General features: G+C 37.6%; 1 protein-coding gene across 3 annotated transcripts in view; it reads right to left on the bottom strand.

The window, feature by feature from the left end:
• Positions 1 to 12,250, bottom strand: part of P4HA1 (prolyl 4-hydroxylase subunit alpha 1) — a 92,273-nt gene extending 80,023 nt beyond the window's left edge. For all 3 annotated transcript variants that reach the window (XM_007454668.1, XM_007454669.1, XM_007454670.1), the window contains exon 1: positions 12,039 to 12,250. The gene's annotated coding sequence lies outside the window, so the exon portion shown is untranslated. The remainder of the gene's footprint in view (positions 1 to 12,038) is intronic.
• Positions 12,251 to 18,141: the final 5,891 nt, after the last annotated feature.

The following is an 18,141-nucleotide window of genomic DNA, read 5'->3' as shown; positions in this document are numbered from 1 at the left end:
ACTTTCTGTAACTGAGCAGTGAACCCAGTCTTTGGCATCATTCCAATAGAAAAACAGTTCAGGATTTAGTTGAAAAGAACCTCTAAATCAAGATATTGCCCTTAACAGAAAGTGCTACATAAGTTTTCTTTTGGAAATTCTTCCAAAGTTCGAAGTCTTCCCTGTCAGAAGTAATCTGAAGATAAGGTCATTTCAAAAACACATACCCGTTTTTCCCTATATGGCACCTCAACCACCCCTACTCTTTCTTCTGTAAACTGCCCCCTTCTACCTTTTTTTACTCCCCCAGTCTATCTTTAATTCATCCCCATAGTTTTACCAGTCATGTTATATAGCATGATACTTCTCCCTGACTAAGCCATTCAAAGTTCTTTGCTGGAAAATTTAAAAATGAAACTGAGAAAGAAGTGGCAGGCACTCTTTGAATGCCTCAACTATCTTATAAATAAAGCTCAGGAGAAGTTAGGGACCAATGAATGAAGCTTATCTGGAAAGGTTTTTAAATGAAGCAAATAACGCAGAGAAGACAGACAAGAGACAGAAAAAAACATTCTCACGTTCCAGTTATTCTTGAAGTTTAATCACACTCCTGACCTCTGTTGTTAAGACAATTCCCTATCCCCACAATACTTAAATAAATTCCATTATGGGCTAATATGAGTTGGATTCCTGTTTAAGCCAGAGTGCTAATTAATACAGTTTCTCTCATAAACCCTGTTGTTAATATTTTTAGAGGCAAACTAAATAACAAGGTAAATAATTGTCATATATTTACCCCTCTCTATTCCCTAGCACCAGAAAGCGATATTTTTCAATTATCTTTTAAATGTTTTTCTTAATTTTGGAGGTCCAATACATGCTACTTCTATATCTGAGATACAAAGTTTAAGAATAAATATGATTTTAATCCATTTAAAAAAAAAGATTTAAGTTGGATTCACAATTGAAGTTAAACTCAATGTTTAAAGTTTCTGTTTCAACTAGGAAAGTCAAGTTTCCCTAAACGAGAAACATTTTAAAAATAAATGTAGGCTGAGGGGAAGATTTGAGAAAGAAATGAATCTTATTTATAATTAAAACAGTGCCCTTCTTCACTGACTTTTAAACTGTGCATTTTAAACTGTATAATATACCTCTCAACTATTTCAAACACTTTAGTTAGTAATGCATACATTTCCCAATACAGGATAAAAGTTCAGGATTCTTGTTCCCAGGGTAGAAAAAAAATTTACCACAAGTGATACTAAGAGTCCTGCAATTTAGTAAAATTCATCAATAATGTCCACTTTTATTTGGTGGCCCCTTTAACTGGAAGCAGAATAAGCAAAAAGGTAAGGTATCAAATATGAGGCCAAACTTGACCACCAGCCAGTAATAAAAAATCAGCAGGGACTTCCTGGTGATCCAGTGGTTACGACTCTGTGCTTCCACTGCAGGGGGCACAGGTTTGATCCCTGGTCAGGGAACTAAGATACTGCATGCTGCGCAGCGCGGCCAAAAAACAAGCAGTACTTCAGATTAAAGTGCCTTGGATGATGCCTGACACATCGAAGACACTTAAGACATGTTACTTTTGAATGTGGGGCAAGAGCTCAAGAATAGCTGGATATGTTGCCAAGGGTGTCTCAAGGGACGTGGAAAAAGAAAAGACTTGGAGAGTTGTGGGAAGCCCAGGCAACCTCAACCCTGGGCTAAGGCAGTGAGAAGGACCAATCTACTAGCAAACAAATGCACGGTCTTTATAATTTAGGAATTTGAGTGGGAGAAGAAAGTGGACAGAGGCAGTGGAAGGGAAGAAGGAAAAGAAGTAAACATTAAATTATACGTTTTCCTTGTTGCTTAGAAATGCTGGTATTTCCAAATATTAACATAGTCTATACATTTCTCATTTGAATAATCTGCAGTATTTTCTCTTGGTTGTATAAACTGGTTATATTAATGAAACTATGCATTTCATAACATGAATATCAATAAATATTGGTTAGAATATTAAAAAACAGCAGCAATATAAAAAGCAGCTATTCTTTAGAGACTTAAACTGTGTTTTTTTCAATGTATTTATTATTTTTGGCTGCACTGGGTCTTCGTTGCTGCGCGCGGGCTTTCTCTAGTCACCGCACATGGGGGCTACTCTTCGTTGCAGTGCGTGGGCTTCTCATTGCGGTGGCTCCTCTTGTTGCAGAGCACGTGCTCTAGGCGCACAGGCTTCTGTAGTTGTGACACGAGGGCTCAGTAGTTGTGGCTTGCAGGCTCTAGAGCACAGGCTCAGTAGTTGTGGCACATGGGCTTAGTTGCTCCACAGCATGTGGGATCTTCCCAGACCAGGGCTCGAACCCGTGTCCCCTACATTGGCAGGCGGATTCTTAACCACTGTGCCACCACGGATAGAGACTTAAACTCTTAAAACTAGGTTTGTTTTCTAATTTGGAGAGTGCTAAACATAAATATGGGAAAGTTTAAAGCCTAATTTCTAAGTTTAAAGAATATACTTGGATATTGTAAAAAGTTTAAAACTTTATATAGTAATTAAAAGAACTCAAAAAATGTTAACAACTATCTGAGAGTTGGGATCACAGTCAATTCTCTTTGCTCAACTTCTGCATTTTAATAAACATTTTTAATAGAAAATTTGTATTTTTATAAATAAATAAGTGAGCTAAAAAACGAAGTCAAAGTAGCAGTGAAGAGACAAATTCAAATCATAGACAGAGATAGCAAAATCCAAATGATCAACCACACCTCTACTAGTTGGCATAATACCACCATCAATCCCTTTTGCTCCAAAACAAATTGCATCTATTTTTGATTTTCAGAGGAAGTCCTGAAAAGGCAACTGTAGTGTCTTCGCCACCCTTAGGATACAAGTGGAAAATAAAATCTCGTACAATATACATTTTAGATTTGTTAATAAGCTTAAGTAAGGAATATGTGGTGAAGCAAACTATTCCAAAAGCATAGCTTTCAATGAAACTTCACTAAAGACTGAATTTTTAAAGCAAGCTATGCTACTTGAAAAATTATCATTTAGAAAGAAAGAGCATTCCCTTTAGAAAAGGACCTTCTCATACAAACAAGAACCAATCACAGGAAGCAACAGAAAAATTATCTCATTTGCAACAGCAACAAATATGTTAATTACCTGGGCATAAACTTAAGAAAACTTTAAATTGACCCTAAAATTAACTCAAAATATAGCAAAGATTATTTTGAAATTTAAAACTATAAACCTCTTAGGGAAAAAAAGAGGTGTAAATCTTCATAACCTTGATTAGGCAATTATAACACCTAGACAACAATTTCTTAGATATAACACCTAAAGCACAAGAAGCCAAGGAAAAAATTAAATTGGACTTCATCAAAATTTAAAACTTTTGTTCTTCAGGAAAGTGAAAATACAACCCACAGAATGGGAAAAAAATTATAAATCGTATCTCTAACAAAAGTTTAACACCCAGAATATATACAGAACTCTTAGAACCCAACAGTAAAAATAATTTAAAATACTCCATTTTTTAAATGGGAAAAGGATTTGAAGAGACATTTCTCCAAAGAAGATACAAATGGCCAATAAGTACATGAAAAAACACTCAACATCATTAGTCATTATGGAAATGCAAATTAAATACCACAATGAGATATCACTTCACAGCTCCTAGTATAGGTAGAGTAAAAAAGAAAGTAAGTGTTGACAAGGATGTGAAGAAACTGGAACACTCATACATGGCTGATGGGAATGTAAAATGGTGTAGCTACTTCAGAAAACAGTTTTTCAGTTCCTAAAAACAGAGTTACCATATGACCCAACAATTCCACTCCTAAGTCTATACCCAAAACAAATAAAAGCACATATCCACAGAAATATTTGTATATGAATGTTCATAGCAGCATTATTAATAATGGCCAAAAAGGTGGAAGCAACCCAAATGTGCATCAAATGATGAGTAAATAAAATGTGATATATTCATACAATGGAATGTTATTTGGTCATAAAAAGAAATGAAGTACTGATACATGCTATAACGCAAATGAACCTCGAAAACATTATGTTAAGTGAAAAAATCTACAGACATAAAAAGTACATTAGTGGTTGCCTAGGGCTGGGGGTGGGGGAGGAGAGATTGCTAATGGATCTGACGTTTATTTTTGGAGTGATAAAAAAAAAAGTACTAAAATTGATTGTTATGATGTTTACACCAACTCTGTGCATGTATTAAAAGCACTTGAAGAGGTAAATTATATGGTATGTGAATTGTATCTCAATAAAGCTGTTTTAAAAAAAGAAATCAACAAATTCTCATTTCACTAGGTAAATCCAGGAGTAGGGATGCTGGGTTGTATGGTAAGCATATGTTTACCTTTATAAAGAACTGCCAAATGTTAAAGTCACTATACCATTTGCACTGCCATCAGCAATGGATGAAAGCTCCAACTGCTCCACATTCTTATCAGCATTTGGTATTGTTGTTATTTTTCTTTTTTTCCTTCATTCTTCTTAACTAATTTTCTCACTTAAGTATATACTGGTATCTCAGTGTGGTTTTAATTTGCAATTCTGCAATTACTAATGATGTTTAATATCTTTTGGTATATTTATTTGCTGTCCATAGGTCTTTTTGGTAAAGTTTCTACTTAAATCTTCTGTCAAATTTTTATTAGGTTGCTCACTAACTACTGAATTTTGTGAGTTCTTTATATATTCTGGATACAAGTCTTTTGTCAGATATGTGATAGGAGAATATTAACTCCCAGTCTGTGACTTGTCTTTTTACTCTCATAACACGGTTTCAAACAGCAGAAGTTCTTAATTTTGATGAAGTCGAATTTATCAATTTATTCATTTATGGATCATGCTTTTGGTATCTAATTTTTGATGATTAAAAAAAAATCTTTGCCTGATCCAAGGTCAAAAAGATTTTGTCTTATATTTTCTTCAAGTTATTTTCTAACTTTAGGTCATATCTCGAGGTCTACGAACGACTTTGAACTAGTTTTTGCACAGACGGTGAGGAATTTTTGCACTGAGGCTATAATAAAGAAAAATATTCTATTTTGACATTTGAGTGCTCATTGCCTTAAAGCCCCACACTTCCCTCTCCCTTTTGCCCCACATCTGGATAAGTCAGTAAGAAAGCCCAGCCATTGCCTCCTTGGGCATCAGTGGGAAGCTAAAACCATGTAAATCCCACACATGGGAACTATCACACTCCTTCTGGCCACAATAAAAATTAAACCCAACCACCCTTCTTCACTTTTGCTTCATTCTGGACTAAATCTAAGACCTCTCCGTGAGGAATCCTTTTTCAGTTGACTGTGTGAATAAACTTTATTTCATATTTCATATCCACTGGTGCCTTTGTGTCATCTGTCCCAAGATTTATATAAATTTCTGGGCAAGACAGTTTTTGCATATGAACGTCTAACTATTCCAGATTATCCTTTCTCTATTGAATCGCTTTAATACCCTTGTCAAAAGCGAACTGACCATTTTGTGTGTCTGAATTCTGTTTTGTTCCATTGATCTATCTTTTCTCTATCTTTACCCTTGAGTACTGCAGCAATTAAATTGAAATCAGGAGTTTCCCAACTTTTTTGTTCTTTTTCAACATTATGTTACCTTTTTCTAGTTCCTTTGTTTTTCCATATCAATTTTAGAATCAGCTTGTTACTTTCTGTAATAAACCCTGCTAGGATTTGGACTGGAATTGCACTGAATCTATAGATCAGCTTGGAATGGTTGTCTTAACAATATTGTCTTCCAATCCATGAATATGGAATATCTCTCCATTTATTTAGGTCTTCTTTGGTTTCTTCCACCAGTGTCTTATAATTTTCATTATACAAATCTTGCACATGTCTTGTAAAGCTAATACTAAATATTTCATAGGTTTTGGTGCTATTGAGATGGTACTTTTAAATTTTAATTTCTAATTGTTCATTGTTACTATAGAGAAATACAACTGATTGTTATATATTGACCTTCTGTCCTTCAACCTTGCAGAATTCACTTATTAGGGCTGGACCTTTCTGAACAATCTTTCCGATTTTCTGCATAGACATTCTGTCCATGATTAGAGACAGTTCCTGCTCTTTGAAACACACTGTTAAAACAATGAAGACAAGCCACAATCTGGGAAGAAATATTTCCCTATAACATATGTTACTATTCCATTACTAGATATTTATGCAAGAGAAAAGAAAGTATATATTCCTCCAAAGACTTATATGTGAATTGTGAATGCTCATCACAACTTTGTTTGTAATAATTAAAAGCTGGAAACAACCCAAATGTCCATCAATTAGTACATGGGGAAAAAAAAGTTTTGTGGTATATCCATACAATATAATACTACTCAACAATAAAAAGGAACAAACACATAACAACGTGGATGAATTCCAAAATAATTATGCTGAGTTTAAGAAGCTGGACACCCTCCTCCCCCCTGCAAAAAGTACATACTATATGAGTCCATTTACAGAAAACTCTCAAAAATACAAACAAATCTTAAGTGTCATAAAAAGATCAATGGTTACCTGGGGATGAGCAAAGGGCAGGAAGGAGCAGGAGGGAGGGATTACAAAGAGTCATGGGGAAACTCTTGAAGGTATTGAAAATGTTCCTTATCTTGACAGTGTTGACAATCTCATGGGTATATACTTTTGTCAAAACTTACCAAGTGCACACTGTAAATGTGCGCAGTTTACTGTATATCAATTATACCTCGATAAAATTGTTACAGTATACCAATTACTTTAATTCATTAGAATCACCCTTATTATGTCATATGTTAGTGTCTTTATTTACCTATAAAACATTATCACTTGGTAGCTATGATTACTGTTCACAAATATCATTATTTAAGATTTTTTTATTCAAACAGTAAATTGAGATCTATTCTCAAAATATCTTTGAGGTTTAAAGACTGGTAAATTTGAGAGTATGCAAATTTGAGAACATCTTCAAGCAACTTTTGAATATGAATAAAATCTTGTCTGTGTTTAAAAAAAGGGGGGAGGTTGTTGGAACAAGAGGGCAAGAACAAAGGCCATATGTATACAGCAAGTAATGCTTTGAGGACCTAAATTCAACAACTAGGTTTAAGAAGCACTAAAATAATTATTTATTGATCATTGTTTGAAAGAATCAGACCTGAAAATCCAGTTAATATAAGATTAGAGTGTAAGAGAAGTCTTGAGCCTACTTAAAACCAGTTAATCAATATTTACTAAACACTCTCAAATAAAACAATTAAGCATATAAATCTATGTAGCTGTCCTCTATTCTGTATGTTAATTCAAACATGCTGTTATCATGATTCTTCCAGCACAATGTTCAGAACATAGTAACAGATGCTAATACTTAATGACCACAATATTGAATCAAGGAAAACACCTTTTTCTCTCATTCTCTAAAACTAAACATACTTTGTACACAAATTTCCCTTTGTAACAGAAATTCTTAAAATTTTTTAGAAAACAGTTCATGGTTAAAAAGCTTGAGAAATTATAAGGGCAATAGTGCAAGGTACTGAGGTGAAAAACCTTAAAAAACATAGATTCAGAAAAACAGAAAATAGCTTAAAATAGACATCTGAAAATTAGTGATTAATATTTTACAAGTTTCCATTTCTATTACTTACTCCCCAGAAACTTTACAAAAGCATCTTCTCCCAAAATTTTTACAACACACTTATAGAATCCATTTCTTCACTGCTATAGACATAACAGAAGATTCTTCCATTTGATGCTTCATCTCAATGTTCACCGTTGACTACTAATTTTGACTACTAATTCTTGGGCAAATTACTTGACTTGAAATCTCCGTTTCTTTATTTGTAAAATGGGGATGATATAAAACCACCTCACAGAATTATTTTAAAAATTAAATTTTATATATATATATATATATATATATATAGATATAGATGAAACAACACTTTATAAATTGTAAAGTGCTTTAGTTGTTATCAGGTTGATTAAAAAACCTTCTCAGAGCCCAATCCAATCCCCTAGAAAATTCACTTAGTGGGAAGAAAAAAGTACTGATATAAGAATTTTATTGTCATGTTATTTCTTTTCCTAAAAAACACAGATAGAAAGAAAACTGGTTAAAGTTTATTGTAGCTAACCAGGTAGATAAAATAAAGCACTAAATTACAGCCTTCTCTTCACACTACTTATAATGAAGAAATAGCTCAAATGCCCAACAAGAAAGGCTGAGTATATTACTTTGATATATTATAATATCACTATTTAAATGAAAAATATGTAAACCAAAACATGGACACGTTTATATAAAACACTAAGCAGGAAGTGGAAGAAGTCCAAGATAGTGCTCATTCACTGATGACAACTATGTAAGAAGCATGAATCTCTATACTGTATTTTTTGCCAATACACAACCAAATATACTAATAGTCATACTGATCATCCAAAGCAACATCAGGAAAAGGAATGTTTTTCATTATATCAAGTTCAAAACCACTGGAGTAACCTTAATGAAGTCCTTTGAGCGTCATTAGTTTTTATTGAGGCACAATATTTGGCTAGAAGAAAATTAATGAGAGGATACCTTTAATTTATACAAATAAATTTCACTGAGTAGAAACACAAATGAAACTTTAACTAATGAAGCCTTCACAAATACACATACACACTTTATTTGGCTTGTGTCTTACACATTCATTTTTTATACACACACACACATACCCATTATATAATTATAAGATTCAAGATCTGTCAGAAGAGCAATAAAGTGTAATGCCAAGGGCCTGTGCAATTTACTTTTTCTTTACCTTAAAGTATTTTCCACTTTCAGAGTACAGCCAAAGATATGTTACAACATATAAGGGGTTGGGGTGAGGCCAGTATGATGTACGATTGCCTAAGCAATTTAGCAATTCAACAATTCTCCAACTAACTTACTTTTGTTAAAACCCTTTTAGCAAAAGTCTATTAGGGTCATCTATATAGTCAAGTCCAGTCAGTCAGACTTACAAGCCCAGCTCAGTTTTCAAAAATATTCAAGAAACCCTGCCTTAAGATACCTAGATGTCCTTACTCCATACCTTTTACTTTTTGGTTCTTGTAGGGTTAGGGTTTTGCAGTTTATAGATGCACTTGTGGAGGGAGAGAGTATCTGTAAATGGTAATTAAAATTCCACACAGATGTGTATACTTGCATTTTCAGACCCAGGGTCCACACCTTCAATCAGATTCTCAATGGATTTCATGTCCTCAAAATAGGTTGAGAACTACTACTACGTATCTCATAGGGACACTTTTCAAATCTAAGAGATGTAATTACATCCCTCCCAGTTAATAACTGCTAAGTAAAATAAGGCATTCCTTCCACAGAAGTGAAGGCTCACAAGCTTTATGGCTGCATCCCTGGAATAAAAGAAGGAGCTTGAACATATTTGCCCTATGAAAGATACTGCTTGTCAGTATACAACCCACTCTGCACTATTAGAAAAGGTTAACATCTCCTTACCAAAAAGCCAAGATTCCCCTGCAACAACCTGGACTACCCTGGTAATACAAAGCTTTCTTTTTTCAATAGTCTTTTACACTGTCTAAATTTTTCTGCAATAAATTAAAGTTGTACACATTTTTTTCATCTTTTTTTGGTTACTACTTTAGTTACCAAAATACAAAATGGCCAATAAAATTATCCGCTTACGGGCTTCCCTGGTGGCGCAGTGCTTGAGAGTCCGCCTGCCGATGCAGGAGACGCGGGTTCGTGCCCCGTTTCGGGAAGATCCCACATGCCGCGGAGCGGCTGGGCCCGTGAGCCATGGCCACTGAGCCTGCGCGTCCGGAGCCTGTGCTCCGCAAATGGGAGAGGCCACAACAGTGAGAGGCCCGCATAACGCAAGAAAAAAAAAAAAAAAATTATCCGCTTACCAAAATCCTTGATTTTCAGTACTTCAAAATAAAACTCATTTTAAGATATCAAAGCATTATTCACCTAAAGACACAGAGTAGTCCTTTTCCTAGTAACTTTTCCTAGTAACTATGTTAAATCTATAAGAATCATTTGTGGGCTTCCCTGGTGGCGCAGTGGTTAAGAATCTGCCTGCCACTGCAGGCGACACGGGTTTGAGCCCTGGTCTGGGAAGATCCCACATGCCGCGGAGCAACAAAGCCCGTGAGCCACAACTACTGAAACCCCCGCGCCTAGAGCCCGTGCTCCACAGCAAGAGAAGCCACCGCAATGAGAAGCCCAGGCACCGCGACGAAGAGTAGACCCCGCTCGCCACAACTAGAGAAAAGCCCGCGCACAGCAACGAAGACCCAGCAGCCAAAAATAAATAAATAAAATAAAATAGATTAAAAAAAAAAAGAGTCATTTGCCATCGGCCATCTAAAATATTGGCAGGACTTAAAGCATAATGTACCAAAACCAAAACTGACATGACTTTCAAAGGTAAATGATGAAACCTATGCTTCCCACAGAAAGAAAAGATAAAATGTGAAGTTCACCGTTAAGATTCAGAAATCATATTCACAGGCTAAAAGTCAAAGTTAAAGAAAAATCGCTGAATGTCTAAATTTTAAATCAAGGCAAAAAACCTTATTCACAGTTGTTCACTTTCAGCTTCTTAAATATTTCCTCCTTAACGTATCCATTTTTTCCATAGATACTTGATCAGAAAAATCCCTTCTAAATGTTTTATAAATTAAATTCCAGTGTTCCTGCTATGAGGACTGAATATTTCATCAGATTATATTAGGAAAAGGCTAGCCTCATTCATAAGCTACCTCTAAAACTAAAAAGGGAAATGTTTCTTCCCCGAACCTATTAAAAAAAAAAAAAAAAAGGCAAAAGTTGATGAAAGAACACTGCTGCCACGTCTTTTCCCTTCCCCCACTCAGTAGTGGCTATTTCATCCCTTCAGAGTGCATTCCAAGGGAAAGTCCATAGCTCTCGGAGAAACCAGAAACAGTTAAGTCGAAATTGGCAAGCCGCTTTGGCCTTTTCAATCAATTCCTAAAAGGAGATCTAGTTTCTTCTTCATCCCTTTCTTAAAGCAAACAGTGCAAAATTCCAAGTCTTCACCACTCTACCCGGAACGCCTAAATTGTTAGTGTCTAAAAACTGACTGTATTTAATACAACTGATTATTTAGGAGAAATGGTCCCATACTTATGGAACCATTCTTCCTCCCCCTTAAAACATACAGCTGGGGTCCATCCACGTAACTCAAAGTTCTCACACAGCCAAAGAATTCCATTTACTGATGTGGACTTTTAAAAGCAGCAAACTTCGTGGAGAGAAAGAGAGGGGGAGGGGAGAAGCTCATGTGCCTTTAAAAAATTTATGTGGCAGAAGAAGGAAGGAAGAAGACTAGCTTCCCAGTTGACTGGAGGATCTGACAGCCGACTTCCTCAACCCAGCCGCCCGAAACTCGCCGCCCGGGGCTACCTCCAGCTGCTCTGGCAGCACCGCTGCGCGCAACAGATGAGTAAAGCCTGAACTTCCGCGGGTAGGTCCTCTTCCCAGACCCCACGACTCTTCGGCAGGATAAAAATGCCCGAGCGCTTCCCCGTCAGCTATAAGCTTTAAAAACCGCTCTCCATTGCCACACGCTAACCATCTGCTGCTGTGGAGGCCGAAAACCCTCGCGTACTCCTCAGCTTTTTAGGCAGGACCAGGTAGGAGAAGAGCTCGGAAAACTCAACAGGGTGATTCCTCCTCAGGAAGGAATATTCAAGAAAGTGCTGGTCCCCGGGGCGGAGACTGATGCTGCCGCAGCCCCAACAGTCGGGGGCGCTAACCTGAGAGGCGGTGGGAAGAGGAGCACGGAGGAGGGCAGAAGGGCCTCTGGGGCACCCAGGAGACGCGGGGCGCAGGGCGAGGGGCCGAGGCTCCAGGGGAGAAGGTACTGAGCCAGTAGTAGTAAACTGGGGGAGCCTCCCCCTGCCCCCGAGCCATACCACGAGAGGGGGCAAGGAGCAGACCACCAGAGCCATCCGAGAAGGGCCACGGCTGCCCAAGGATTTAAGCCTCAGTCCCCAATGTCGGAGGAGCGTCTCACCTGGGAAGTGGCATGGGAGGGCTGCGCGTTCTTCAGTCCCCGGTCGCCTGCGCTCGGCCGGCTACCTAATCCCTTCCCTCAGCCCGCTGGCGGCGCGACTGGGCAGCAGAGGGAGCCAGTTAGCCCTTTTATAACCTCCAGGCTGCGACGGCTGCGCTGAGGAGGAGGCGACTGCAACCCTCGCTACGTGAGCTCGATCACACCAGCGTCCCGGCGTCTGCGCAGGCGCCCAGCCCGGGCCCTCTCCGCCCCTACCCGGGGCCCACGCCCCACGCCCAGGACTCCTCACCAGCTGGTGGAGTCTGAGGCCCAGAGGAGGGGCCGGCGGTCGCGCCTGGGATGTAACGCGCCTGCGCGGGGTTCTCGCCAAGCCACCGTCACCGTGGTTACCTCGGATTTGCCCCGCTTCTTTCAACAGGTTGTTTAGCGCCTGAATTTCGGCATCAGCCCCAGTCAGGCCTGAACGACGAAACCACCAGCAAGGAAATAGCTTAAATTTGAGAAGAGGAACATGGTAGCGTAGGAAATAAAGCAGAAAAGAAGGATCGGGTGGAAAATAACACTACATCCTGTATTGATATCTCAGCTGTCTTGGCCCTGAGGCTTTTTGCTTTACTAATCTCCCTCTCTCACCTATACTCTTTTTATGTGAATCTCGCTCTATCGCCCATTTTTATATTTTAACAGTAGATAATAGACTGCGCACTCCAGAGATTTTCTGGGTTCAATTTACGGCTCAGTCCCGTAAAACTTTGGGCATTAACCTCTCCGTATGTCAGTTTCCTCATCTGCAAAATGAAAATGACGGTAGGTACCTCACAGTACCTACCTCATTGTTGTGAGAATTAAATGAGATAATGTATGTAAAGCGCTTAGCCCATGCCTAGCACACAGAAAGGGCTTGGTAAGCATTAGATGGTGTTGTAGCATATAAGGAACCCAGTGTTGTGTTTAGTCTAATATTTGCCTTAGTCATTATAATCCTGAAAGAAAGCCTTACTATCAGGGAGCAGACAATGTAGGAGATATTTTTTCCCTTGTCAGCGAAGGGGAAGAAAGACTTCTCTAAGAATTGTTAGTCATTAAAATGTTATAAGTCATAATTCTAGTTATTACTTTAAAATGTATATCTCAGAAGTAACTAAATTTCCTTGTCAATTGCATTATTATGAACTTTCATCAAATCTTTAACCGTGGTCATTTTTAAGTCTTTTGTCATTTACAGACAGTTCTGGGTGTACTCTGATGCTTTTGCAAAAATGTTCCTATAAAAGAGTTTCATCTTCAAGGAATTCATGGAAAAGACTGACAAGTACAGGTTTCTGGTAACTGACTACACTGCTGAACTGAATGAATAAGCATTTTCAGAACTCTAATGGAAATCTGATGAATTCATAAAAGTGCTAACAAAAGATCAAGATAAAAAAATTAATTACATGGGACTGAGTGAACTGATGAGGATGATTATAATTTTTGTGACTTTCTGTTTGAAAAGTAAAAAAAAAATCCCACAAGGACTCAGAGGCAAAAAATATACAAATCAATTTTCACTGCAAAGTAAAGGAGCTGTTACAGTGGAGGATTACTGGACTGAATGTCAATATTATGACATAGTGTGAGTGTGTTTCGTGTTTGGTAATTGCAATCATTGTTGCTTTTGTTGTCATCCATTTACAATGCTTGGTGTCAGTTTATTTATCTCTTGTAAAAATAAAATACAGTGTGTGTGTGTGAAAAAAAAATTGTTTCTAAAGTTTTCCATGAATGCTAAAAAGCATAGCAATAATTAAAATTTAACTCTTATCTAGGAGGTGGAGTTGATTATACAGATACAGAAATAGTCATAGAGAGGGTACTTGGGGAAGAGTAGGCAACCAGAAATTAAATACAGCAATAAATATAGTAAACCGCTAATCAGCAGTTCTCAGAGTGTGGTCAGGGGGTTCACAGGGCAAAATTATTTCATACTACAAATTTGCCTTTTTCACTCTAAAGATATTGCACGCATAAGAATGAGAATCTTCTATTAGGCCAGATATTAAAGAGATTTGCAGAAATGTAAAATAATGCCACTCTTCTCACTAAATTATTTTTGCTCTGGAAAACAGTTATTTTTTGTTAAAAACTATGTTATTTAACATGTAACAGATTTATGATTGTTTTTAAATGAATAAATATTTTACATGTTTGTTTTAACTCCTAATACAGTAAATTTTGATAGGTATTATCCACATAAAAGCTTTTTGGAGTCCTCAATGCTTTTTAGGAGTGTGAAATGGTTATGAGACCAAAGGGTTTGAGAACCACTAGTCTAAACATATAGCAGGGAGCCCTTGACACAAAAGAGGCAAAGATCTCTTCTTTAAATCTTGGTCTCAAGTGGAGCTATAATCAACATATCCATTGGCCCTATATAGAGCAGACTCTGAAAATTGCATTTTACCCTGTAAATAAAATGGCTCCAGACCTTGAGGCAGATTTACTGTGAAGCTAAGAAAGCTTCATTTTCAGGGGTCTTCATTTGCACTAGTCCTTTCCAAGACCCTGGAAGGGGCCCTAACAATACGCTCACATGGTCATATGCTTTTGTAAAATTTGTGAAAGTAAAAATTTTAATGGCAATCTTTAGACTTCTAATTCTTTCCTCACTGATATTCCCTACATCACACTTCCCCTTGTGTAGTGGTGTTGGAGTGGCTAGATGGCATTTTTATAATTTAACTGTAGGGAACTTGAGTTGGAATACATTTGGCTTGAGTTTAGTGGGATATATTTTTGTAATTCACAGTCATTTCTAGGTATAGTTAAGATATTTTCAGCTGTCCCAGTGTAGGAGTGGCGTCCAAGAATGTACTACCACCCATTGTACTGACCCACCCAGCACTGTAAAACAAAGGTACAGGGTCCAGACACCATATAGCTATACTACCACCCATTGTACTGACCCACCCAGCACTGTAAAACAAAGGTACAGGGTCCAGACACCATATAGCTATTTGAATGTGTCCTGTGTTCTAGCATCAAAAATATATGGATAGGGGGCTTCCCTGGTGGCGCAGTGGTTGAGAGTCTGCCTGCCGATGCAGGGGACACGGGTTTGTGCCCCAGTCCGGGAAGATCCCACATGCCGCGGAGCAGCTGGGCCCGTGAGCCATGGCCGCTGAGCCTGCGCGTCCGGAGCCTGTGCTCTGCAACGGGAGAGGCCACAACAGTGAGAGGCCCGCGTAGCACAAAAAAAAAAATATATATATATATGGATAGTGGTGGAGAAGCTAAGTTGAAACTTTGGGAGCCTAAAGCTAATCTGTGAGAAACTCTTCCAATTATTGGATGTATACATTTTAAAATTAAAGATTTAGTGCTTATCAATGCTTAGCCAATAAAAGTAAGTCCTTTTTTGTCAGAATTTAATGAGGCTATCCACAACAAGCTGGTTAGAATGTCATCAGTTTAAAGAAAACTGATGTGCCCTGAACTCTATTAAGTCATACAAATAAAATTATTTGAAATTTTCCCAAATGTGACAACAATCCTAAAACTTTACGTGACATTATCAGTCATGAGTTGTGAAGCTAAAAGAAACTTCTAACCTATTCCTATCAATATCATTTGGTTGCCCAAAAAGGACACTTCGTATCAAATCTACATATGACTACTCAACCCAATCATCTCTGCTTAGTTAGAATGAAGACAGCAAATACCTTGGGGAGTAGAAAAAGAATGACATGACTCCCCTCTGAATGGTCAAACATTAGAGTGGAGGTAAACCACCATTCAATCTCTTCTTTTACATCTGAAAAATTAATCAATCAATAAATATTTCTTTAAGAAATATTGAAAGTCCTATATTCTTAGGAAAAGCCTATTATGTAGCCACAGTGACAACTAATGAGCAGAAGTGATTCTAAACTCAATTAATAGATAAATGGCTGCTCAACCCTATGAACAATCTTCTGAAAAAACAGCCAGTCAGTGATAGCCTCCCACTTTTTAAAGTTAGCCAAAACAGCAACAGCTTTACTCTAGTGAGCACATCTCTGAAATTCAGCCAATTGTCAACAGTCTCTCCAGCAGAGTCATGCTTCCACAGCAGACGTCAACCCACTTTCACCTTTGAAAGTCAGCCAGCCAATCCCTGAACTCTGTCTTTCACAAAAACAAGATAAGATCAGCAGAGGGACAGTCAAACAAGCATAGTGCTTTTTTACACATAGAAAGTAATAAATCAACGTTTTATTTCACATTTTGAATGATGGTTTCTTGCCTTGACATTGAGCACTTTTGTTGTGTGCCCAACAAAAAAGGCAGAGAAAACAGAAGACATAAACCCTTTTATTGAAGGCACTCATACATATGAAACAATTAGAAATTATTGGAGAGAGTGAATAAGTGTTGAATGTGTTATGAGGATTATAAAATACTACATACTTGGAGACACTGCTTTGGGAAAGCAAGTGTTCTCCTTACTTGCTGCAAGTAATATTAATAAATCCTTCTCTGGAAATTAGTTAATTAATTAATTAAAATAAAATAAACCTGATAATGAGGAGAGTGAATAAAGCTAAATTTGATGAAATAGGTAATGGTGGATAGGTTTTTTACCAGGGGATTAAGATGATGGAGGCAATATTTTAGAAATATTATGCTATGTGAATTAGAAGAAAGTGGCATCTAGATTAGTAATTCACGATTCATTGAATAAATATTTATGGAAGGCTTACCACTGTGTCCAAGACACTGCCTACTGGGCTGTGGAAGGTCAAACTTTAACTAGACATTCTCTGCTTTTAAAGCGTTTATAAACTTATTGGATAGAGTTAAAACCTACACTTGTGGCAGTGGGAATTCATTCACCCAATAAATACTTTCCTATATGACCCAAATAATGCTAAATGTCGGGTATGTCTCCTGCTGTCACAGAACTTGGAGTCCTTTTATGGAAACCGACAATACACTTAAATAAATAAATAAGTAAATAAACAAATGTGACAAAGGAAAATGACAAGATGCTATGAAAAAGAATAATAGGAAGGACATAATTTAGATTCATAACAGAGGGAAAGTGTCTCTGAAGAACTGACATAAACTGAGACCTGTGTTAGCCAGCAGAAGTGTGTGAATAAGAACAATTTAAGGAGAGAGAAGAGCATGTGTGAGAATCGTGTGACAGGAAAATGCTTGGTGCATTTGAGAAGCTAAAAGAAATTCAGTGTGATTGTAGTGCAATAAGCAAGGGAGAAACTGGTATGATCGGTATGTGAAGGCTCAATCAGCAGGGACTGCTTAGTACTGTAACAAGTACAATGGAAAGGCATTGAGGTATTTTAAACAGTGAAGTAAAATTACATTATTTATCGTTAACAAAGTAAAAACACAATGTAAAAAAATATGAGTTTTCCATGTCACTTGACATAGGATGGGTCTTACAACTAGGAGTGATAGGGACTTACTCTTTAATCATGAGTAAGGACATGAAAGTCAAGAGATGAGGTATTATAGAATGTAGCTGAGACTAGAAACCATTCCAGTCACTAATATCCTGTCACTGTGGCACTGAGGAAAGTGGCTGCAATGGGGTAGCCAGACCACCTCCATCATGTGGCCTCAATAGGGACACTCACTGTAGCAGGCAGAATAATGGCCCCTCAATGGCCACATCCTAATCCCTAGAACCTGTGAATATCTTACATGGCAAAAGAAATTTTCAGGTATAATTAAATTGAGGACCTTTATATGGGGAGATTAGCCTGGGTTATCCAGGTGGGCCCAATCTGATTAAATGGATTTTTTAAAGCTAAGAACCTTTCCTGGCTCTGATCAGAGAAAGATGTGAGGATGGAAGCAAAGTGAGATATTTGATATGTTGCTGATGTGAAGATGGAGAGAGGGGATCCATAAGCCAAGGAACATGGGAAGCTTCTAGAAAGTGGAAAAGGCAAAGAACTGGATTCTCCTCTAGAGCCTCCAGAAAGGAATGCAGCCCTGACAATACTTTTGATTTTAGCCCAATGAGACCACTGGCAGAGTTCTGACCTACAGAACTGTAAGATAATAAATTTGTATTGTTTAAGCCATCAGGTTTGTGGTAATTTGTCATAGCAGC

The sequence above is a fragment of the Lipotes vexillifer genome, unplaced genomic scaffold (genome assembly GCF_000442215.2).
Source record: "Lipotes vexillifer unplaced genomic scaffold, Lipotes_vexillifer_v1.1 scaffold205, whole genome shotgun sequence".
NCBI classification, from domain to species: domain Eukaryota; kingdom Metazoa; phylum Chordata; class Mammalia; order Artiodactyla; family Lipotidae; genus Lipotes; species Lipotes vexillifer.
The sequence above is the reverse complement of the archived record's forward strand: the minus strand, read 5'-3'. Positions and strand labels throughout refer to the sequence as shown.